We start from the raw sequence: 24,353 nt of genomic DNA, 5'->3' as shown, positions 1-24,353 counted from the left end.
CAACATTCAAGGCACATCAGATGCGTCTCTGTTGCCCTTAGGTTAAGCCCCAGTCCCTTCCACACCTGACATGCTTCTTTCCCGGCCTCATTTCTGTCCTTGAATTGACTGTTCTGTGACGAGACTGGAGCCTCCTGGTGAGGCTTGTACCTCCACGTTATCCTAGAAATTACCTATTTACCTGCACAAGGGCGTTCTTAGTACATGAATTCATCCTGGCAAACGGCTTGGGCCTCGAATGAAAGAAACAGGGAAATCAGGGCGCCTGGGTGGCTCAGCCGTTGAGCGTCTGCCTTCGGCTCAGGTCATGATCCCAGGGTCCTGGGATCGAGCCCCGCATCGGGCTCCCTGCTCTGCGGGAAACCTGATTCTCCCTCTCACATTCCCCTTGCTTGTGTTCCCTCTCTAGCTGGCTGTCTCTCTCTCTGTCAAATAAATAAATAAAATCTTTAAAAAAAAAAAAGGTCTTTATGTCTTCAGCCAGTGGGGAGCAGAGAGCACCCACCACGGGGAAGGCCCTGGAGCAGCAACTGGACAGGCTCACGCTTCTCCTGGAGGTCAGCCAGCCTCCATCCTCGCTGCCCCAGTGTTTGCACGGGGGACCCAGGGCTGGAATAGCCAGGAAAGAACGGGTGCATGGGCCCAACAGAGTGGGCTCCCACCAGCAAGGCTGGTCATCCAGCCCCACAGCAGCCTCAGGTGATGCTGAGCCCTACACAATGACATCCGCAGGACGCAGTCTCCAAGCACGGGGCCACTTCCGCCCTGGAGGGGCAATAATTCATTTTTACCGAGATTCATACCTAGCAGTGCCTCGGTCCCACAATTATCCAAGGGTCAGGAGAGAGTATGGCTGGCTCAGTTGGTGGAGTATGTGACTCTTGATCTCGGGGTCATGAGTTCAGGCCCCACGTTGGGTGTAGAACTTCCTTAAAGAAAAAAAAAATTTTTTAAAGAATGTGTGGTAGCTTTTTATTGTGTCAATGTAGCTATGCTGAAGTTACATTTTCCTAATTTCCTTCCCCACATGGTTCCAAGTTAGCTCTGGCCCCAAGAGCAGTCTCCCGAGGTGCGGAAGGCAGAGGCAAGCATCTGTCACCGCTCAGGGGCGGCCAGCTTGCCTTGCTGATTTGCGGTGGGATGGCAGCTGGTCTGTTCATGCCCAGCCCTTCTTTCTGACTGCCAGGCCTGCTCGCCACCAAAAGCACCGGCTATAAGTAGTCTTCCAGAACATTCTTCACCAACTTCCATAACAGCTGAGAGTCTAATTCCTATAATAAACACCAATATTAGTTTTCAAGCTCCTTTCACATGGCATCACAAGGACCTCCTCTCCTCCCTCCCTCTTCCACGTTACAGGACCCTTGTACTACCTTGAACCTACCCAGATGATCGAGAACAATCTCCCTGTTTTGAGGTCAGCTGAGAAACAAACGCAATTCCATTGGCTACCCTAATTCTCCCTTTGCCATCTAAGCTACTATATTCACAGGTTCCAGAGATGATGACATGGACATCTTTGGAGGTGAGGGTGGGGAGGGGGCATTATCCTGCCTACCCCAATATCTTATTCTCCATCACTCAAAGTGGTTCTGCTTCTCTGACTGAATCCTAGCTGATAGATCGTCTTAGACCAAGGGACCCATCTTATGTCAAAGGAGGCGTAACAATGGGCACATGATCATGGGATCCATGGTCCCACCTAGAATCCACATCACCTACAATCTACCAGCCTGAGAGCACACTGGGATGGTCGGAAACACCACACCCAGGGCACCAGCTGGCAAGTGGACCATGAGGGGTTGAGATGCTGGATTTCTGAGGGGCAGCACCATGGGGTGGGGGTCTAGGGCATCCCTCACCAGCACTCCTAGCTTTCCTCTGGGGAATCTGCGCTCTAGGTTGGGCTGGACTGGAAGTCTGGTTTCCTGGTGGGGAGAGGGAAGAGGGACAAGAAGGCCTTTTCCAAAAGGACAGTAAGGGCTAGACTAAACCTGGAGCAATGGCTCTCACCTGCTTATTTTGAGCTCCACATGCCTGTAGATCAGCAGAAGTGAGATACAGACAAGGGTAATTCACCCCAATTCTTAGGAGGAAGCTAAGTTCTAAATACACAAGGGGACAAGGAAGAGTGGGTCTGGAATGCTGGGAATTCCCTTGGGGCATATTTTGGTGCTTCCATACCAAAGGATGACTGGGAACGAGCAATTCCAGGAACAGAAGCTGACAACAGCCAAGTATGTGGGCACGAACCTCTCAGGGATAAAGGTCTAGGTTACCCCAGCAGGGGAGCAGCCCAGACCAGAAGTGCTGGCTGAGAGTGAGGAGAATCTCCAAGGGTGACAGAGGAGGAAGAAAATGAAGGTTTATTATGGCCATCTTCAAAATGGGGACTGTAGCTGTCCCACTGAACTCCCTATTATAAGATTTCCTCTTTTTTGTTTGTTTCAGTTGTGCCCACGCATCCCCTGAAAGACCCAGTTACAGCGTGAAATTAATTAATGTGGGACACAAGTGCCTCTAAGTGGTACAGGTGTTAACCGTAGCAGATGTTCTTGCTGCCTCCTCATTTTTTCAATGCTTTTGAGCATGAGCGAACTTCCAAACCTCTGTCTTCCAAAACCCATTTTACCCAAGGATTGATGAGAGTTGACATCTAGCGGGCCGAGGCTTACTGCTAACAATCCTACAATGCACAGGACAACAAAGAATGAATTTTAAGATCAGCATTTCAGGGCGCCTGGGTAGCGCAGTCGTTAAGCGTCTGCCTTCGGCTCAGGGCGTGATCCCGGCATTCTGGGATCGAGTCCCACATCGGGCTCCTCTGCTGGGAGCCTGCTTCTTCCTCTCCCACTCCTCTGCTGTGCTCCCTCTCTCACTGGCTGTCTCTCTGTCACATAAATAAAATTAAAAAAAAGAGAAAAAGATCAGCTTTTCAGTTTCTGGGGGAAAAAAAAGCCTGCTGGTACTTGGTAGGGATTGCTCTGAATCTCTAGACCAACTTGGGAAAATAGTGCCATATTAACCATATTGCATCTTCCAATCCATGAATATGGGATGTCTTTCCATTTATTTAGGTCTTCTTAATTTCTTTCAATAATGTTTGTTTGTTTGTTTGTTTGTTTTAAGCAAGCTCCATGCCCAACATGAGACTTGAACTCATGACCCTGAGATTGAGGGTCTCTACTGACTGAGCCAGCCAGGCACCCCTCAATAATGTTTTTTAGTTTTCAATGCTTAATCCTTGCACTTCTTTGATTAAATATAGTCCTAAGTATTTTATTCTATTTGATATATTGAAAATGGAATTGTTTTTCTTAATTTAATTATCAAATTGTTTGTTGCTAGTGTATAGAAGCAAAAAAAACCCCAAAAACCAAAAACCAAAACCAAAAAAAACCACTTTGAGGTGAGGGGAACCAAACCATTTTATTGAGGGGCTCTGAGGAAAAGTTGAAGGGTAGGAGGACAATGAGATTCGACTTCCTCAGCCTGGCTGGGATCTCCCCAGCCTCACAGCTGCCAAAAGCTAAAAGCAAAATTTTTGTATACTTATCTTGCAACCTTACTGAGCTAATGTATTAGCTCTTACAGTGGTTTTGGTGGATTCCTTAGGGTTTTCTATATACAAGACTATATCATCTGTAAATAGAGATAGTTTTAATTCTTCTTTCCCAATACAGATATCTTTTGTTTTTCTCGTCTAATTGCCCCAGCTAGAATTTCTAATACAATGTTGAATAAAAGTGAATAGTGCCTTGTTCCTAATCTTAGGGAGAAAGCTCATGGTCTTTCACCATTAACTATAATGTTTGCTGTGGGGCTTTTTGTAGATGTCCTTTATCAGGGTGAAGAAGTTCCCTCCTGTTCCCAGTTTGTTAAGTGTTTTTAATCATGAAAGGGTGTCATATGTCGTATGTTTGTCAAAGGCTTTTTCTGTGTCTACCAAGATGATCTTTGTTTTATTTTAGTTTTGTTTTGGTCTTTTATTCACTTTTGTATGTTAAACTGACCTGCATTCCTGGAATAAATCTCACTTGATTATGGTGTATAATCCTTTTTACATGTTACTAGATTCAGTCTGCTAGTGTGATGTTGAGGCTTTTTGCACTCATTTTTATAAAGGATATTGGTCTGTCGTTTTCGGACACATTGTTTGCCTTTGGTCTCCAGGTAGTGCTGGCCTTATATGATGATTTGGGAAAGGTTTCTTTCTCTGTTTTGGGAGGTGTTTGTGAAGGATTGGTGTTAATTTTTCTTTAAACGTTTGGTAAAATCCACCAGTGATACCATGCTGATGTGAGCTTTTCTTTGTGGGAAATTGGATTGTTATGGGATTGGATTACTAACTCAATTTTTTACTTGCTATAGATCAATTCAGATTTTCTGTTTCTTCCTGAATTAGTTTTTGTAGTTTGCATCTTTGTAGGATTTATCCATTTCATCTAGGTTATCTAGTTTTTTTTGGCATACTATTGTTTGCAGTATTCCTTTATAGACCTTTTGTGTCTGTATGGTTGATAGTAATGTCTCCTCTTTCATTACTGATCATAGCACTTTCAATCTCTTTTTTTTTTCAGCTAAAGATTTGTCAATTTAATTGATCTTCTCAAAGAATCAACTTTTGGTTTCATTGATTTTCTCTACTGTTTTTCTATTCTCATTTCATTTATTTGTCATTCTATTATTCATTCTTTTACTCCCTTCTGTTTCTTTGGGTTTAGTTTGCGCTTTGTCTTCTAGTTTCTTAAGGTGAAACATTGGGTTATTGCTTTCAGATCTTTCTTCCTTTTTTTTAAGATTTATTTATTTCAGAAAGAGAGAGAAGGGGGAGGGGCAGAATAAGAGGAAGAGAGTCTCAAGCAGACTTCACTCTGAGTGTGGAGCCCAACGTGGGGCTCGATCCCAAAACTCCAAGATCACAATCTGAGTCAACACCAAGAGACACTTAACTGACTGCACCACCCAGGTGCCACTCTCTTTCTCAATATAGATATTTAGAGCTATAATTTCCCCTTGATGCTTTAGCTGCCTCCCATAAGTTTTGGTATGTTGTGTTTTCCTTTTTATTTATCTCTAAGTGTTTTCTAATTTCCCTTGTGATTATTTCTTTGACCCATTGATTGTTTACAAGTATGTTGTTTAATTTCTACATATTTGTGAATGTCCCAAATTTCCTTCTGTTACTGATTTCTAATTCATTCCATTGTGGTCAGAGAACATATTATGTATTATTTCAATCCTTTGAAATTTATTTAGACTTTTTGCATGGCCTTACATATGATCCATCCTGGAGAATGTTCCATAAGCACTTGAGAAGAATGTGCACTCTGTTGTTAGTGTTCCATGCATGCCTATTAGATCTAGTTGGTTTATAATATCGTTCAAGTCTTCTATTTCCTTGTTGATGTTCTGCCTAGTGCTCTATACATCACTGAAAGTGGGATATTGAAGTCTTCAACTATCATTGTCTGTTTCTCCCTTCAATTCTGTCTGTTTTGCTTCACATATTTTGGGGTTCTGTTGGTACATGTGTATATATTTATAGTTCCTATTTTGCTTGATGGGTTAACCTTTTTATCATTTTAAAATGTCACTCTTTGCCTCTAGTAATGATTTTTTGTCTTAAAAGTCTATTTTTTTATTATATTTGTACAGCTGTATCTGATATTAGCATAGCTGATACAGTTTGTTTAAAGCTCCTCAGTTGATTCTGAAGTGTAGTGAGGGATGAGAACCCCCAGAACAACCATTCTAAGATAGGAGAGCAAGGAAGTCCATCGTTTGTCATCAGATCTGTTTATTGAGCAGGACGCTCCTCAAACTTGAGAAATGTTTGGACCTCTTTAAAGAAAAAAAAGCTTCTTGGCATCTCCCAATGTTGACAATGTTTTTATTATAATATTCCCTAAGTATGTGTGAATTTAAAACTAATTATAATCTTCAATTTGTAGCTCTCCTACAACAAAACCAAATCCAATTTGTAAATGAATTATAATCAAAACTGTAAAACAATAAAATTAAATCAAAAAACATTAATTCACTATTTGAGTTCAACATGGCTTATCTACCATGAACCCTGCAAGGAATCAATTCAGCCATTACTTTTTTTTAAATCAAACTATGGTGAATGTCCAACCGTACAATATATGGTTAATACTATTTGCCACCCATTTGGCTGAAATAGATCATACTAAGTTCATCTTTGTTTCCATCCTATTACCTGAAAATAGTCAAAATAGTACTATTGTGCCCCAAGAAAATCCTAAACACAAACATACAACAGGTTCATTCTGATGATTCCAGAATAGGCCTATATTAGAGTTTTAAGCTTACTATCAAAGTGAAAACAAATTTTTTAATTTCTGGAAGAAAGCTAGTGGACCCCACAAATAAACCTGCCATCTGGAAAACAGTGGCTTGGAACTTTTCTTCCTTTCTTTCTTTCTTTTTAGAGAGAGAGAGAGCATGTGCACACACTTGAGGGAGAGGGGCAGAGGGAGAGAATTTTGTTAAATATTTCTTTTATTCATTTGAGAGAGAGAGAGACAGAGCACAAGCAGGGGGAGAGGCAGAGGGAGAAGCAGACTCCCTGCTGAGCTGGGAGCCCAACAGATGTGGGGCCCAATTCCAGGACCTGGAGATCGTAACCCAAGTCGAAGGCAGATGCTTAACCATCTAGCAACCCAGGCTCCCCGAGAGAGAGTATCTTAAGCAGGCTCCATGCTCAGCGTGGAGCCCAACTCAGGGCTGGATCTCACGACCCTCAGATCATGAGGGTCAAAATCAAGAGTGGGATGCTTAACTGACTGAGCCACCCGGGCGCCCCAGAACTTGAACGGTGTGCCTCAATCCTTTCTAGAGGGCTCCGCATAAATCCTCAGCTGTTGTTACCCTCAGAGGCTACTTTTTCAAAGTATGGTTACGTAAGGAGTTTCTTGAAGTTCTATCTGTGACTATTTCATCTTGAACAATGAGGGGAAAAAAAGCAAAAGTAAGAATCTTGTGCTGGTCACCATGATCTGACCCAGAAATAGTTTGGTTGTTGGGTTTACTAAGCAGAAGAAAGCAAGATGAAGCAGTTGAGCAAAAACTTAGCCACCATCTCCTCTAACTAGACGCACCTTTGTCTCTTAATGAGCCAAACTTTTTGGTAAATGAGTCGTTGAGAAGGAAGCCCCACCTCCATAGTAACAGCTTTGGAGAAGATGGGAAGGAAGCCCTGCTTTGGAGCTGCATTGGACCAGAAAGGAAACAGCCCTAGCCCCAGGGTGTGATCACCACAAAGCATACCCTGTGAATTGAGATGACTCATTAAGCTCTGACTCAGCCCCTGACACTCACCTGTTGAGGAAGCAACTGAAGATGAGGGTACAGAACAATCAGTCATGACCCAGGGAAAGTGAATAGCAGTGTCTCCTGGCCCATCCACCCCTCAGGGAGAGGCCAGACCCTACAAGGTAGCACCTTGAAGTTATGGATAGAGTGCATTGTGGGGGCAGTGTTTGCTATTACTTCTTCCTTCTTTGGCCACTGAACCCAATAAATCGTCTATGAGTTCTTCTCTTTCTACAGAACATGTTCTAAGGTATGTAGTCCAATTGGCTCATGTGGAAAAGTTTTGGAAGAACTTGGGTATAATGGTTTCCTTTTACCTTAATTCAACTAGTTAACTCAGGGTCCATATGGAACAATGGTTAGCCCCTTTTTGAAAATGAAAGAGAACAAAAATGACTTTTCCCAAAATAGCAGGCAAATCAACTTGTTAGATATACTCAAATTCTCTTCCACTTGCATTTCATTGACAATCTGTTCAGACTTATGTTAAGACTTCTGCAGTGTTCGCTGTACTTTCTGACTGTGTGGCACATGGGAGAGCTTTCCAGCAGAGGAGGGACGACAGTTAGGTCCTTCATTTTCACCATCGGCTCTCTCATTCCTCTCGATCACACAACACATCTATAGTTTAGGCACTCGGCACAGAGTTCAAGCCAAGAACTGCTCTGTCTTGTCTGAGCACAGCTGAAAGCATGGCAAAGCATTGAAGAGGGCTCACTCTTCTAGCCATCCACTCATCTGCATACAGAAAGCAACTGATGGACTTTGAAATACCCTATGAATGTTCCTTTGCTAAACAACAATCCAATATTATTCCTCAGGCTTTGCAAAAGGCATGAATGTTCTCACCTCCACCTCCTGTCTTTTTCTCCTCACCTACGACACTCAAGCTGTATTTACCTCCTTTTTGTTTCTGGAAACTCTTACAAACAAGAGGTCTGTCTCCTTAGGGTGGCCCTACTGCCCCTCCCTACCTGTCCTCACCAGTGGTCTCCTTCTACCAGGCCTCAGCTTTTGTGTCACCCCCCCCCAAAGAGACCTGTCTATGGTCCCTGACTTGACTCCTGGGCCATTTTCTCCACAGTTCTTATCACAATTTGTCATTGCTTTTGTTTGTTTGGTTACTAGAATCTAGACTCGAAGAGGCAGAGACAAAGCATGCTTTCTTTATCAGTATATACCCAGATCCAAGCATGATGCCTGGAATTATGTAGGCACTCGATTCATATCTGTCAATGAAAGAATAAATAAAAGATGTCACTACAAAAAAGTTTATTTTCTATAGAATAATGGCTGAGAATGTCATCTATTAGATTACCAAATAATGATCCAGCAAAGATTAAATGAAATAAAATTTCCCATGAAAGTGTTTATATTTCCAGAGTATTAAATTTAAGGCAGACTAACAAATTCAGCAAAGTTGTAGGATACAAAATCAATACACAAAAACGGGTCACATTTCTACACATGAACAATGAATGATCTGAAAAGGAATTTAAGAAAACAATTCCATTTATGATAGTATTGAAAAGAATAAAATACTTTAGAATAAACTTAACCAAGGAGGTGAAAGATTTATATACCAAAAATCAAAACACATGACTGAAAGAAATTAAAGAAGACATAAATAAATGGAAAGACATCCGTGTTTATGGGTTGGAAGACATAATATGTAGTTAATATGTCCCATACCACCTAAAGTGATCTACAGAACTGATGCAGTCCCTATCAAATCCCAAGGCATTTCTTGTAGAAATAGAAAAAAATCCTAAAATTTATTTGGAATCTCAAGGGACCCCAAATAGCAAAATAATCTCAAAAAAGAATAAAGTTAGAGGCCTCACATTTCCCAACTTCAAAACATATTATAAAACTATGTTAATAAAAAAATGCTTTTAAGCTTAACAATAGACCTAGAGACCAATGGAACAGAATAGAGAGCCCAGAAATAAACCCTTTCATAAATAGTCAAACGATCTTCAACAAAGGGGCCAAGACCACGGCAGGAAAAGAATAGTGTTTTCAATAAATGGTATTGGGAAAATTGGATATCCACATGAAAAGAAATGAAGTTGGACCCCTACCTTACGCCATATACCAACTCCTGATGGATGAAAGACCTAAACACAAAACCTAAAACTATAAAAATTCTAGAAGAAAACATAGGAGAAAAGCTTCATGACATTGGATTTGGCAGTGATTTTTTGGGATATCAGACCAAAAGCACAGGTAACAAAAACAAAAATCAACTACTTGAACTGCATCAAACTTAAAAATGCACATCAAAGGGAACAACCAACGAAGTGAAAAGGCAGCCAACAGAAAGAAGAAAATATTTGCAAATCATGTATCTGTTAAGAGGTTAATATCCAGAATATATAAAGAACTCCTACAACTCAACAACAACAATAAAAGTAACCTGATTTAAAAATGGACGAAGGACTTGAATAGACATTTCTCCAAAGCTATACAAATAATGAACAAGCATAAGAAAATATGCATAATATCACTAACCATTAGATAAACATAAATCAAAACCACAATGACATATCACCTCACGCGCATTGGGATAGCCACTATCAAAAAGATAGCAAGTGTTGATGGGGATGTAGAGAGATTGGAACCCTAGGCACTGTTGGTGGGGATTGTTAAATAGCAAAAATTCAATCAAGTAAGCTTCAAAGATCTAATTGACTTTCTTAATCGACTCATGGTTTGGGCAGCATCCCGTCTAGCAAGTAGAGGGGAACTCCAAAGGGCTACAGAAAAGGAAAAGTTTTTAAAGGTAGAGAGAGAGTGGAGAAAAGGAAATTATTAACAAAGAATCCATTGCTTTAGGCAAGGTCGCCCTCCAATGGGGAATGGAATGGATCTATCAATAAATTTCCTAGTGCTGACCAGGAAATTCCCATGTTGGTGAGTTGAAGGTTACATTTCTAGGGGGTTGAAACTGTAGTCCAGTTAGGTATTAAGTCTTGTTTACTGACTTGGGGCCTTAACCTAAGGCCCCAAGTGATGCCATTTGGGGCCTCTGGCTTTCTTTCAAGCAGGATGTAAAATGGTTATTTTACATTTACATATTTACTGCTATGGAAAACAGTATAGAGATGCCTCAAAAAATTAAAAATAGAATTATCATATAATCCAGTAATCCACTTCTGTGTCTGTATCCATAAGAATTGAAAACAGGATCTTGGAGACAGAGAGCACACCCAGGTTCATTGCAGCATTATTCACAATAGCCAAGAGATAAAAGCAACCTGATGTCCACTGAAGGATGAATAGATGAAGAAAATGTATATACGTGGAATGGAATATTATTCAGCCTTTAAAAAGGAAATCCTGTCACATGTTACAACATGGATGTACCTTGAGGACATTGCACTAACTGAAATAGGCCAGTGACAAAAAGACAAAATACTCTAGGATCCCATTCATATAAAGTCTCTAAAAACGTCAAACTAATAGAAACAAAGACTGGAAGGGGCGCCTGGTTGGTTCAGTCCGTAGATCACCCGACACTTGATCTTGGGGTTGTGATTCTGAGCCCCACATTGGGTGCAGAGATTACTAAAAAAGAAAGAGACAAAGAATGGTGGTTGCCAGAGACCAGGGGGCGGGGCAAATGAGGAGTTGCCGTTCGGTAGGTACAGAGTTTCTGTTCTGCAAGATGAAGAAGTTCTCAAGCTCTGTCGTACAACAATGTGAATATAGTTAACACCCCCGAGCTGTATATTTAAAATAGTTAAGACAGTACATTTTTTGCTATGCGTTTTTACCATAGTTTTTTTTTTTTAAAGAATTATCTATGTTTTGGAAATGAGGACTTAGAATTTGTGTGTGTGTGTGTTTAAAGATTTCAATCACAGTGTAGCAATTTTGCAAGTCTAGATGTCCATATTTTGGCTTTTATTGATGAAGAGCAAAACTTCACATTATTACATGTTCTTTTATGGGACATTGTATTTTATTTCTTCCTGACAGCGGGATTAAAGAGTCAGGTTTGGGAAAATCATCTGAACCATATACAAAGTGAGTTGAAATAGATTGAGAAGAAACAAACCCAGATATTTCAAGATTTAAAAAAAGTGTTATGATTTTATTTAAATTTATTTATTTATTTGAGAGAGAGAGCACACAAGCAGGGGGAGTGTCAGAGGGAGAAGCAGACTCCCCACTGAGCAGAAAGCCCAACGCGGGGCTCAATCCCAGGACCCTGAGATCCTGACCTGAACAGAAAGCAGACCCTTGACCGACTAAGCCACCCAGGCGCTCTGTCATGATTTTAATAAAAGAGAAATTTAGGGCAGACTTACAGTCACTGCTCCAGCTTTGGCTCCTGATATTCTTTCCTCCTTTCTCTACAGGGGGTCTGTTCTCTCCTCAGCCATTACTTGAGCTGCCCAGAATACAAGTATAGACATGTTTTATCATAAGATTTAGTCTATGCAAATCTGTTTTGGAAGCAAGCATACAGTTAGCCACACAGACTTTTGTTGCTATGAATCCAAAGCAAGTACTTCCCCATTCTTCTTAGTGCAGAAACAGAAATGCCAGTGTTGAGGCTGAGAAGGATGGGTAAATCGGATGTAGGAAGACAGTGGTTTTTAAACATTCTGTCTGTTGTCCCTTAGAAGAATTTTTTTTTTTAGGGGCGCCTGGGTGGCACAGCGGTTAAGCGTCTGCCTTTGGCTCAGGGCGTGATCCCGGCTTTATGGGATCGAGCCCCACATCAGGCTCCACCGCTATGAGCCTGCTTCTTCCTCTCCCACTCCCCCTGCTTGTGTTCCCTCTCTTGCTGGCTGTCTCTATCTCTGTCAAATAAATAAATAAAATCTTTTAAAAAAAATTCTTTTTTTTTCTTTTTTCTTTTTTTAAAGATTTTATTTATTTATTCGAAAGAGACAGAGACAGCCAGCGAGAGAGAGAGGGAACACAAGCAGGGGGAGTGGGAGAGGAAGAAGCAGGCTCATAGCGGAGGAGCCTGATGTGGGGCTCGATCCCAGATCGCTGGGATCACGCCCTGAGCCAAAGGCAGATGCTTAACCGCTGTGCCACCCAGGCGCCCCTCTTAGAAGAATTTTTTAAGTCTATATACTACCTTACACATTTTTTGAAAAGGTGTTATTTATTTATTTGAGAAAGAGAGGCAGTAAGGGGACAGTCACGTGCTCTCTTGCTCTCACTCTCAAATAAATAAATAAATAAATAAATTTATTTATTTTACAAATTAAAAACAATACAACTTTCTTCTGGACTGAATTATCATTGCCATTATTAGTAATATACACTTAATCGAAGTATAACTGGCTCACAAAGTTTAATATATCATTTTTTTTAAGATTCTATTTATTTATTTGCCAGAGAGAGACAGAGAGAGAGAGAGAGGGAGAGAGAGCACAAGCAGGAGGAGAGGCAGGCAGAGGGAGAAGCAGGCTCCCCGCTGAGGAAGGAGCCTAATGGCGGACTCAATCCCAGGACCCTGGGACCATGACCTGGGCGCCAAAGGCAGACGCTTACCTGACCGAGCCATCCAGGTGTCCCTGATATATCATTTCTAAGCATAAGAAGTAAAGTTTCAGGGGCTCCTGGCTTGGTGGAGCTGGTGATGCTTGATCTTGGGGTCGTGGGTTCAAGCCCCACATTGGGTGTAGGGATTACTTTAAAAATAAGTGGATAAAACATGTGCCAAGTGATGGCTAGGATTCACTTGTAACGTTATTAAGCCCTATTAAAGACCTCAGAAAACATTTTAAAAAAAAGAAGTAAAATCTCATTAGAAATGCATCTCTTCGGGAAACGGCTGCAGGTATGTGCGAATATATGCAACTTCTCGGCCGGTAGAGACACAGCCCAACACGTCCACGGATCTTGCTTTCCATGGGATGGGGTGACATTTTGCAAGGGGAAGAAACTCCCTGTAGGAGTTTTGCTGAGTCTCTGCCACCTGAGTCTTTGCATTTGGAGTTCCAGGTGCAAAGCTACGGAGCGAACCTTCATCAGAACTGACACTGCTCAGATGTGGAGCGCCAACAGCTGCTCACGTATCAAAGGACAGACGCTACCTGATAAGGGGACAGGAGGCAAGCTGAGGGCAAAGCACAAGCCGACCCCCCCACCCCGCCACTCCAGGTGGGTAGGATTCCCAGACCTCAGGTGCTCCGGCTGCCCTAAAGCTAAGGGAAGGAAAACCAAACGGTTAACTGATAGAGATCACAGTCCTGCAAGACACATCTCCACCAGTTTACCCCGTCTTAGTGATAGACAAGGAAAAAGCATTCTTATCAATAGCCTAACTTCCAGAGACCCATAACTCAATTTCCTGGAGCCCCCACATCGCCCTCTCCTCCATGAGTGATGCAGAAACCAGAGGCAGAAGGGAAAGGAAACACAATTACATTTCTTTATGACCAGCCGCCCATTGACAAGGGTTTGAGACGGGCAGAGTATGATAGGCCTCCAAGAAGTGCCCAGCTGTCTCAACGTTCATGCTTTACTAGAACAAAAAACAACTATAATGTGATGAGAGCCAGGGCTCCAGTATCCTGAGGGTCCTCTTTAGCATATGAAAGTCCTTTTGGACACCTCCCTTTGTCCTTACCTCCCTCACCTCCCAAGTATATAATCAGTCACTCCTCTCACAACCCCAGGGCGGCAGCTCTTTAAAAACACCTTTTTGCACCTAAGACGTCTCAAGAATTCTTTCCCCTGAGATCTGCTCCAGACCTCACCCACATTTCAGAACAACATCGCTCCCCAACCTTATGCACCCCGCGATAGAGAAGCACGTCACTGTCTTTGGAGTAGTCGTACCAAAAAAATCAGTGGTGATCTGATCAAACCTTAGATCCAACGACCAGCTTACAGGAAACACGGGGAACCGAGAAACAGGCAGTATGACACCACGCGGATACAATTACCAAACTCCAGCTCTCATTAAGGAGTCAAGTGCAAGGAAAAAGAAAGAGTTCATCGATTTTCCATTTTGATTTAAACAAGCAAACTTCAGAGAAGAAGAAATGCAGAGTTAGAGGAAAGTTGGGACATTTAGGAGACAATAAGAAGTTTTAGCACTACCTGCATTTTTATCCTATGAAATACTAATTTATTTTCAGCTGAGATCATGATATCACAGTTCCTTGTTATTTCGAAGACATGACAGAACTAACATGAGTTCGCTCCTTGGTGAGTCACGGGTAGAGACCACGTCGGGTGGCGTTGTCCCACAAAGGACGCTTTATCTGCAGCAAATAAGGAGATCACAGGGAATAACTTCCAAAGCCGTGACTCCTGGAACAGGGGTGCATGAGTCCCTTTTGTTTAGGGTCAGGGGGGTTCGGTCACCCTGTGCAGAGGAGGGCATCGGGTCACCGTGCGTCTTAAGGAAACATGCCTATACGTACATCGTGTTCTGGTAGTAAGGTAGGCGTCCCTCCTAGGGTGGAGATTTTGACATTATGATAAAGCAGCAGTAACTCTTGGACAAGGAGAAGGGGCGCTGGGCCCGCTCTGAGAGCGGTCTAAACTGGACCCCGTCTTGGGCTCATTATCCTGGGTAAGGAACCCATTATCCTGGGTAAGCGGGTTTGCTCACTTTTGCAATAGCCCTGGGAGTTCTTATCACTGATGGCTCATCTCCCATCTGATTAGGCTATTTCCTGACCTGGTAGAGACTAGTGAGTTTTATGCTCCCTTCCTTCCGCGGGGGGCGGGGGCGGGGGTGGAAATCCTTCACTACTGAGGAGTGTGCATTTCTTTGTAATTCTGACACCTCCTAGGAAGTTCTGCAGAAAGGGGGCCTGGGACCAGTCAGGCACAGATCACGTGGCGGGGGGGGGGACAGGTAGGGAGCCTGAAATGACTTCTCTGTTGTCACTAACGCTGTATCTCGTCTTTCTTTTTTCTGGGGGCCCCTCACTTTTTGCTTGCAATGACACATAGTGAAATGTTCGCAGAGGAAGCCATACAGAAGTGTTTATAGAGGAAATAATATGATTTCTGGACTCTACCTCAAAATAATGCTGAATGTGCTGGAGAGGCTGCAGAAATACCGTGCAAGGTGGTCCACTGTCATATCTTCAGGGGGAGCACCCCGTGAACCCCTGCCTGGGGCAGCCCACATCCAGGGTCTTGGCCCGGCCCCACGGAGTTGCCCCACCTTGGAATACCTCTGAAGGACCATCCCTGCTTCAGAGCCCTCTCTTCCTTCCTCTCCCTGGCACAGAGTTGATCCTGACCACATTCCCACTAAACTGCCTGCAAGCTAACCTTCGTCTCCGAGCCTGCTTCCCAGGGAACCCATCTGCAGTAAGATGAAACAAGATTGGCCATGGATTGATCCTCCTCAAAGCCGGGTGTAGCTGGCAGAATTCAGAGATGGTGTCCAATACCACCACACCTGGCATAAACAGCTTGTATAGTCCCCAGGTTTGTGACTATAATGGATTTTACTCCCGTGATTAGATTAGATGAGACAGCAAGGTTGACCTTGAGATAAGGAGATTACCCTGGTGGGCCTGACCTAATCACATGAGCCCTTTCAGAGCTTGGAGGTTTCCCTGGCTCATTTCAGAAGAGGAAGTCAGAAATTTGAAGCATGAGGATTCAACACACCGTTTGCTGGCTTGAGGATGGAAGGAGACAAAGGCAAGGAATTTGGGGGGCTGGTAGCCACTAGCTGATAGCATGTAAATAAGGTTCAGGTCCTCAGTCCTGAAGGACTGACATCTGCCAATGAGAACAAGCCTCAAGGAGGATCTCCCCCGCCTCGGCCCCCACCCAGAGCCTAGAGGTGAGAACTCAGTCCAGCCAACCCTTTGATTTCGACATCATCATATGCTGAGCAGAGAACGTAGCCATGTCTACATGGCGTGGTCAACAAATCTATAAGCTTAGAAGTTGGGAGAATTCATCTTAAATGACCAATTCCTTATGTGGTTCAAGTACATGTTTACCCTGATCAGGAAGGATTCATTTGATTTCATTAAAATTATAACTGGATAGAAAATCACAAATGAGGTTTGATTTTTTTTAATTTAATTTTTATTTTTTATTTTTTAAAGAGGAGAGTTGGAAATGAAACATCAGTCTTATCTATTTGTTTTCCTCTAAAGCTAGACTGGGTTTGTGCCCTAAACCTACCTACTGTGACCGGCCCTGAGCCAGCTGTGACTGGTATCCACTTCCTGTAACACACATCCCCGTGATGGTATTCATCAAGAATAAATACGTGAACTGAAGCCTGGGTCTTCCCAGTTCTGTTACTGCTTGTCATTTCAGGGAAAGGAAGTTGAAAAAAAAAAAAAAGGCTGAGTGCATTCATTCGTCCTACCAACCTCTGGTGCGTATGTTGTGTGTCCCACACTGCTCAGATCTCTTCATTACCAAGTTCAAGCATCACTGCCCTAGACTGATTGCAAATGTAGGATGTGTAACATTCTCGTGTTGTTCCTTTGGTTTTAAACAATTATTATGGAGAAATGCAAATTTCTCTGATTCTTCATTGGTCTATAGTTGGCCCTTAAGCCTGTTAACCCACTTCCTCAAATGTATAATGTCTGTTATTTCGAAAATTTCCCCTTGACTAAGCATGCAGTATCTAGTTACACTTCCTCTAATGCCAGGACACTTATTTTTCTCAAGTGTGGAACTTAAAAAGCAAAAATTTAACTTCCGTGAGAAAAATGAAATTATTGAGTTCACCATCCTAGAGCATGGGAATAAATAATTTAGAATTATCATCAAGTACTTCTTATTAATGTGGGACAATGCTGAGTCTTACAATTAGGCACTAAACAGTGTCTCAAAGGGATAGTGGCTTCTGATCCCAGCTCTACCACCTACTGGCTGTGTGAATTTGGGCAAACAACATAGCCTCTCTGACCAAGTTGGTACATAAAGTTAACCATCACCTGGCTGATAAATTATTGAACAAGTGATTGATTCATTAAGAATTCAGACGAGATCGGGCGCCTTCAGGGTGGTATGGCCGTAGACTAAAATAAGAATTCAATTGGTTAGGTTGACCTACTGCCACTGAAAGAAAAAAATAACACACTACTTTTAAAATACTTTCAAATTTCAGGATTTTTTTTTTAAATAGACATCCATATTTTCTCTAATGCTAATTGTACTGGAGGTGTTCTTAAGAGTTAAAGGAAAACTGGCAAATGTTCTGGATTTTGTTTTGTTTTGTTTTAAAGATTTCATTTATTTGACAGAGAGAGAGAGACAGCCATGGAGAGAGGGAACACAAGCAGGGGGAGTGGGAGAGGAAGAAGCAGGCTCCCAGCAGAGCAAGGAGCCCAATGTGGGGCTCGATCCCAGGACTCTGGGATCACGCCCTGAGCCGAAGGCAGACGCTTAACAACTGAGCCACCCAGGAGCCCCTGGATTGTTATAATGGCTGCACAACTCTAAAATTATGAAAAATTATTGAGTTGTACATTTAAGATGGGTGTTTTGTGGTATATAAATTATACCTAATGAAGCTATGTTTTAAAAATAAATTGGGCAGGGATGCCTGGGTGGTTCAGTCGGCTGGGTGTCTGCCTTCAGCTCAGGTCATGATCCCAGGGTCCTGGGATTGAGTCCTGCGTCGGGCTCCCTGCTCAGCGGGGTGTCTGCTTCTCCCTCTGCCTACTGCTCCCTCTGTGCTCTCTCTCTCTGATAAATAAATGGATAAAATCTTTTCAAAAAATTTAAAAAATTTTTAAAGTACCATATTAAAAAAATAAAAATAAATGGGGCAACAAATGAGGTGTTAATATGGAAACAATTTCTATTTCATGAGAAACATCCAAACGAGAGAGAATTACAGGCTGAGACAAAACCAGTATTTCAACATAAGTAGGATAAAGTTCGGAGACACTTGGAAAACAGTGCTGCAGACAAAATCCTAACGGGCACAGAAAATAATCTTTAAAAAAACACAGCTCTGTTTCTGTTTACAAAAGTGACAAGTTTTTTCTTTTTCTTTTTTTTACTATTTATTTTTAGTCATCTCTACACCCAACGTGGGGCTCAAGAGTCACATGCTCTTCTGACTGAGCCAGCCAGGTGCCCCACAGGTTTTTTTCCCTATAAATTTGGACGACACTGAAAATACTGACAGTTTTGGGGGGGAGGGGCTAAAAAACACCCTTTTTTGATTTAGCCACAGAGTCACTCGTCCCCTGGAAAGGACTGGGTCTCCCTTCATGCCCCTCCTTACTTGTTCTCCTCCTGTCTTCCTGGCACTGCTGTCTTCTCTACTTCTCCAATTTTGCCAATGCTTCTTATGGTTGTTAGGATAAGTGGTCATACCGACCGATTCACATGAGGCTCAGGGACCCAACTGGGTAGATCGTCCCCTCAGACAGCAGCTCCTGGAAGGAAGAGAAAGTGCTGCCCCATTGAGAAACTCTCCAGGAACACAGAGGTCTGATTAGTGGGCCAGGGTGACAAAAAAGGTGGCAGATTCTGAAAACAGAGGATATGTCCCTCCTGACCTTCCCTTGGGCCAACCTCTATCAGTCACGTGCTTCCCCCTGTGCCCAGGGAGCACGGGAGGATCAAGCAGCACAGGGAGACTATGGGAAATTCCTGAAAGCCCTGGGCTTTCACGAGGTCTGGGATGTCAGCAGCAGTGTGCGCAGCTCAGTTGGGGGAGACAACCTGAAGGGAGGGGGGAACATCACATAGTAGGGCTGAGTGCGGCAGGCATAGCTCTGATGGTTTGTGTGGACCCTCCTTTCAGCTTTCCCATCCTGTCTGCCCTTTCTTTCCCATCCAGAAGCTTTTGAAGGAATGCCGAGGGAAAAGAAACCCTAAAAAATCCTGGCCTCTCAGCAACATAAGCCAAAAGAACATCTGGATTGTTGGGATTTCAGATTTGCTGTAAAGGTAACACAAAGGACACACAGACACACACAGGCTCAGGCACAGGACACACACACAATGGACACACATACAGACACAGAGGAAGTAGGACACTACAGAGAAGCTGGTATATGGGAAAATGACTCGGTTTCCTGTATTTATCATTTATCCAGCCACTTCACCAAGGTAACTGATATTAGTAAAACTTGTAGGTGAGCCTCTCAAATGTTCCAGAACGGCAGTTCTCAAAATGTGGTCCCAAAAACCCTTTCAGAGAGTCTGCAAGGTCAAAATCATTTATTTTCACAGTCATACCAAAAAGTGATTTGCCTTTTTCACTCATTCACTCACAAGTGTGCAGTGGAATTTTCTAGCAATTGCCTTGTGTGATATTGCTGAGTGCAGAGCCTGCCAGTAGACCAGAGGTTAAAGAGGTTTATAAAGCTGCAAAAGAAAAACACTTATCTCACTAAATGCTTTTTTTGTTTGAGAAAATGTAATATTTTTTCATTTTAAAAAGTTCCATTGACATGTAATTGGTTTGTTACTTTGGAATTAACTAATAAGTAAATATTTTACATTTTTTTCTCACTCTTAATTTCTAGTATGATAAATATCAATATATATATAACCCACATAGAAAAAAGTTGTTTGGGGTCCTCAGCAAATTTTAAGAGTTTGGTCAAGGGGTCCTGAGACCAAAAGGTTTGAGAACTGCTACTCTAGAAAAACGATTACACTATATACAGATAGTGGTGATTTTGTATTCTTATTTCTGTTAATACCTCTTTTTTTACATCTTATCTTTATTAGCAAGAACTTCCAGAGCCATGCTGAATAATTGCAGCTAGAGAATAGGGAGCTAATTTAATTCCTGGCTGAAATGGAAAGGCTTCAAATGTTTCCCAGAGCCTGGTCCTATTTCCCAAGCTGTGTCTTGTCCTAGTAAATGTTGATGGATGTTCTAAAACAGTGACAGTTTGTGATGCCGTGCTCTGGTGTTGCAGAGTCCTTTTTAAAAAAAAAGATTTTTCTTTTTTGGTACTTAAAAAAAAAAGTAGCCTTTTATTGCTAGTGACTGTGTGATTTTAAACAAATCTTTTTATCTCCCTGAACCTCAGTATTTCTGGGGTCTGTTGGACTGGGTCAATGCTACTAACCTGGTCAGTTGATGTTAAAATCACCTGTGAAACTGATGAGGGGAAGGCTTTCTTCAGAGAAGAAATCCAGCCAATAAAGGCAAAATTCATGAAACAATCATGAAATTAGCATTTTGCAACTTCCAGTGCAAGAACTGATTCAGGAAAGGCTCATCACTGGACGTTAAAGCCATTCCCTGAAAATTTGGGGGACGGAAAAGTTGCACAGAGACAACATACTACTTTACTACTAGCTTACTAACTGCAATGGGGAAAATGGATCTTTACACTGGACAGGACCGGCCGCCGCCATCCTAAGTGATTCGTCACACGCCAGCATTATAGAAGCAGCGATGTGATGTAAAACTATGAAGGATTCTTACCACAAAGTTTGCCTGAACCTAAGTGAGCCTTTAGCCAAGGGACAGATCCAAGCCTTGTGGGTCATAAACCTTAAACCATGCTGGGAGTGCCTCTTTAAGAAAAAGAATACAAAATTAGGCACGAAAGTGAATACGTGGAATGAGAAAAGAAAATCATAAGCCACAAATCTCAAAAAAGGTCAAATATCCTTATATCGGGGCCCCTGGGTGGCTCCGTCGGTTAAGCGTCTGCCTTCAGCTCAGATCATGATCTCAGGGTCCTGAGGGGGAAAACTGCTTGTGCTCTCTCGCTTTCTCTGTCAAATAAATAAATAAAATCTTAAAAAAAAAAAAAAAGATATCCTGGATATCACAAAATCCAGGAAATTGACATAATGTTTATATTAATAACTGCCCTCCACGTCTCTCTAACACTCTTCCTCTCCACTTTTGCCTGGATGCCCTATGATCTATTGTGTAATATCGTTTTCTGCAGAAGAGGGGTCCTCATCCTGGCTGCATGGTCAAGGAGGGGGCATCCCTCCACACCCTCCTCCCCAGCTGACCCAGAGGCTCTGGGGACAAGCCCTGAGCATTGCTAGTCGTTACACACGCACAGGTGTTTCTAAAGTGCCGCCAGAACCACAGACAGTGGGCTGGGCCCCGTCTAGGCCTCCTACGCCCATGACTCTCTCCATCTCCCACAACAGGATGGCAAACAGAAGCTTGCCAAGAGACAGGAAACCAAAACCCCGGGGCAACAACCAGCCCCGTGACCCGAAATACCCACATTTGGGCAAAGGGGGCTAAGGGTTGAGAGCACACCTGGACCACGTGATCCTTCTCTGGCTTCTTCTGCCCGGTTTCCCCCTCCTCCACCTTCCCCTGGCCTCGGACACTGCTTCCCGAATCGCTGGTCTTGAAGCATAAATGACGTCAATGGATGATGGGCACACAGGGATTAAACTGCATGACCCTAGGGGACACCCTGGTGGGACCCTGAAAGTGATCTTCTGTATCTATTAGCAGTCGCTCCCCATTTCCTGCCTTCTAGCCCCTGGCATGTATTCCTCTATTTTCTGGCTCTGGATGTCCCTCTTCTGGACGTGTCACAGAGAGAGAATCATACAACGTGTTGACTTGCTGGGACTGACTTCTTTCATGTAGCGCAGGGTTTTCAAGGCTCATCCATGTGGTAGCGTGTATTAGCACTTTTTTTTTTAATTGCTGAATAATTTCCGTGAAGTGGACATACCATGGCTTGTTGACCCATCCCCAAGCTGTTGGACATTTGGCTTGTCTCTGTGTCGGGGCTGTTCCAAAGAGTCCTTTAGCCGCTCACTTTTGAAGGCACCCCATAATTCAGTGATAGCCGAGTCCCCCACAGGCTAACACTCCTCCCAAATGACTTGGGCTCTGGGCCTACAGTTCAGACCCCCTTGGTCCTGCCCCCTTCAGATGCCCACCCCTGATGTTCTTTCTTCCACCAGGCTCAGTCCAGCCCCCCCTGCCCCCACCCATCCAGATGCACTCCAGAGACACTGAACTTGAAAGCAAAAGGAGTAGTGAGGCTCAGTCCCCCTTTCTAGAAGCCTCCTTGGCATCTCTGTAAATTAATAGGTCTGTTTGCATGACCAGTGGAGGCATTTCCGAATTTCATTCACCGACTGCACCTAAGCCCCAAGACCCCATCCAGACTAAAAGGTCCTGCCAAGCTCCCGCCACTGCCATTGGAATAATCCTTGGGGAGGATTATAGCCTTACACCTATGCAACATCAGGAGCGGCTCGTGAGGTTAGCCCTTGACCTCCAAATGGACCTCAAAGGAAACTCCAATTTCTACTCCAAAAGGAGAAGCTGCTGACATCTGATTTGGGGTGTGCCAGCTTCAGCAGTCCTAAGATCCAGCCTCCTCCTCCGGCACCCAGGAGCCGTGTCATGCATCTCTGTAAGGTGCTGCCTGGCCAAGAGGGAAGACTGGCTCAGCGTGAGAGAGCCCGAGATTGCCCCCCAAGACTGGGCAGGCCTTGACTTCCACATGCCATCTTTAATCAGAGCACAAGGTAGGGCAACCAACTCATCCCAACTTTCAGGGCCTTCTCCAGTTCCAGCGCTGAACGTCCCCTCCTCTCTGAGGAAATGCCTTGGTCCCTGGCACACCCAGACCCTGGGGGTCCTTTGTATTTTATTTATTATTTTATTTTCTTTTATTTTTTAAATTTAAATTCAACGAATTAACATAGAGTGTATTATTAGTTTCAGAGGTAGAGTTCAGTGACTCATCAGTCTTACATAACACCCAGAGCGGGGGTGCATTTGAGCCACAAGATTGGCTCATGACGGAGGAGGACCGCAGGAAGTCAGCCGGTGCGGAACGGTCCCAGGTGGGTGACCTGCCCAGTAAGTAGTAAGGCCTCGTCCACAGTTGCAAGGATGCTGAGTAAAAATCCTGGCAGAGAGGCAGACAGAATCCAGCAAGGGGCAGCTCCTGGCATCCTTTTTGGCTTCGTCATCATTATTGAGATAAAACTAACTGTTTTGAAGCATACAGTTCAGTGCATTTAGTACATTTACAGTGTTGGGCAACCACCATCTGTCTAGTTCCAAAATATTTTTAGCACCCCGAAAGGAAACCCTGCCCTCATGAAGTAAGTCGCTCCCCACAGCCCTCCTCCTAGGCTCCAGCCGCCACCAACGTGCTTCTGTGTCCATGGGTTCGTTCATTCTGGACATTCTATGTCAACGGAACCATGCAGTATGTGGCCTTTCGTGTCTGGCTCCTTTCACTCAGCATGTTTTCAAGGTTCATTCACGTCATAGCCTGGGTCAGTGCTTCACTCCTTTCTGTGGCTAAAGAATATTCCACAGCATAGTTGTTCTGTTTACTGAAGGTTTGAGCTGAGCTCACACTTGCCCCGAACCCCTCCAGGAACCAGGATCGACCTCAGCGAATGCTTGTTCTGACTGCTGTTGCTTTTTTTTTTTTAATTTTTATTTTATTTTATTTTATTTTTTTAAAGATTTTATTTATTTGACAGAGACAGCCAGCGAGAGAGGGAACACAAGCAGGGGGAGTGGGAGAGGAAGAAGCAGGCTCCCAGCGGAGGAGCCTGATGTGGGGCTCGATCCCATAACGCCGGGATCATGCCCTGAGCCAAAGGCAGACGCTCAACCACTGTGCCACCCAGGCACCCCTTTTTTTTTTAATTTTTAAAGATTTTTATTTTATTTATGATTTTAGAGAGAGAGAGCAATAGAACGAGCAGGGAGAGGGGCAGAGGAAGAGAGAATCTCCAGCAGACTCCCCGCAAAGCGAAGAGCTGCACTCAGGGCTCCATCTCACGACCCTGACATCCTGACCTGAGCCGAAACCAGTAGTCGAAGGCTCAACCGACTGAGCTCCCCAGGCACCCCTGGCTATTGTTTTTAACCTCGCAAGTAAATTATCAGGATTTTTTTCATTATGGGGGCGCCTGGCTGGCTCAGGCAGTAGAGTTTGCGACTCTTGATCTTGGGGTCATGAGTTTGAGCCCCACATTGGGCATAGAGTTGACCTAACTTTAAAAAAAAAAAAAAAGAAGATGTTCTTGTTATAAAACAAACAAAAGTCAAACAGCATTCATCAAGCCAGGAAATGCCAGCGCTCTGCTGTGCT

General features: G+C 43.4%; 1 long non-coding RNA gene across 1 annotated transcript; it reads right to left on the bottom strand.

The window, feature by feature from the left end:
• Nucleotides 1-404: 404 nt before the first annotated feature.
• LOC117801475 lies at nt 405-18,788 on the bottom strand. Its single transcript, XR_004624035.1, has 3 exons — nt 18,551-18,788; nt 11,655-11,737; nt 405-929 (listed from the first exon to the last, which is right to left on the bottom strand). It is a non-coding gene; the product is annotated as an uncharacterized LOC117801475 (long non-coding RNA).
• Nucleotides 18,789-24,353: the final 5,565 nt, after the last annotated feature.

Source organism: Ailuropoda melanoleuca, chromosome 1 (assembly GCF_002007445.2).
Source record: "Ailuropoda melanoleuca isolate Jingjing chromosome 1, ASM200744v2, whole genome shotgun sequence".
NCBI lineage: Eukaryota > Metazoa > Chordata > Mammalia > Carnivora > Ursidae > Ailuropoda > Ailuropoda melanoleuca.
Note: the sequence above shows the minus strand (reverse complement) of the source record. Positions and strands in the feature narration are given on the sequence as shown.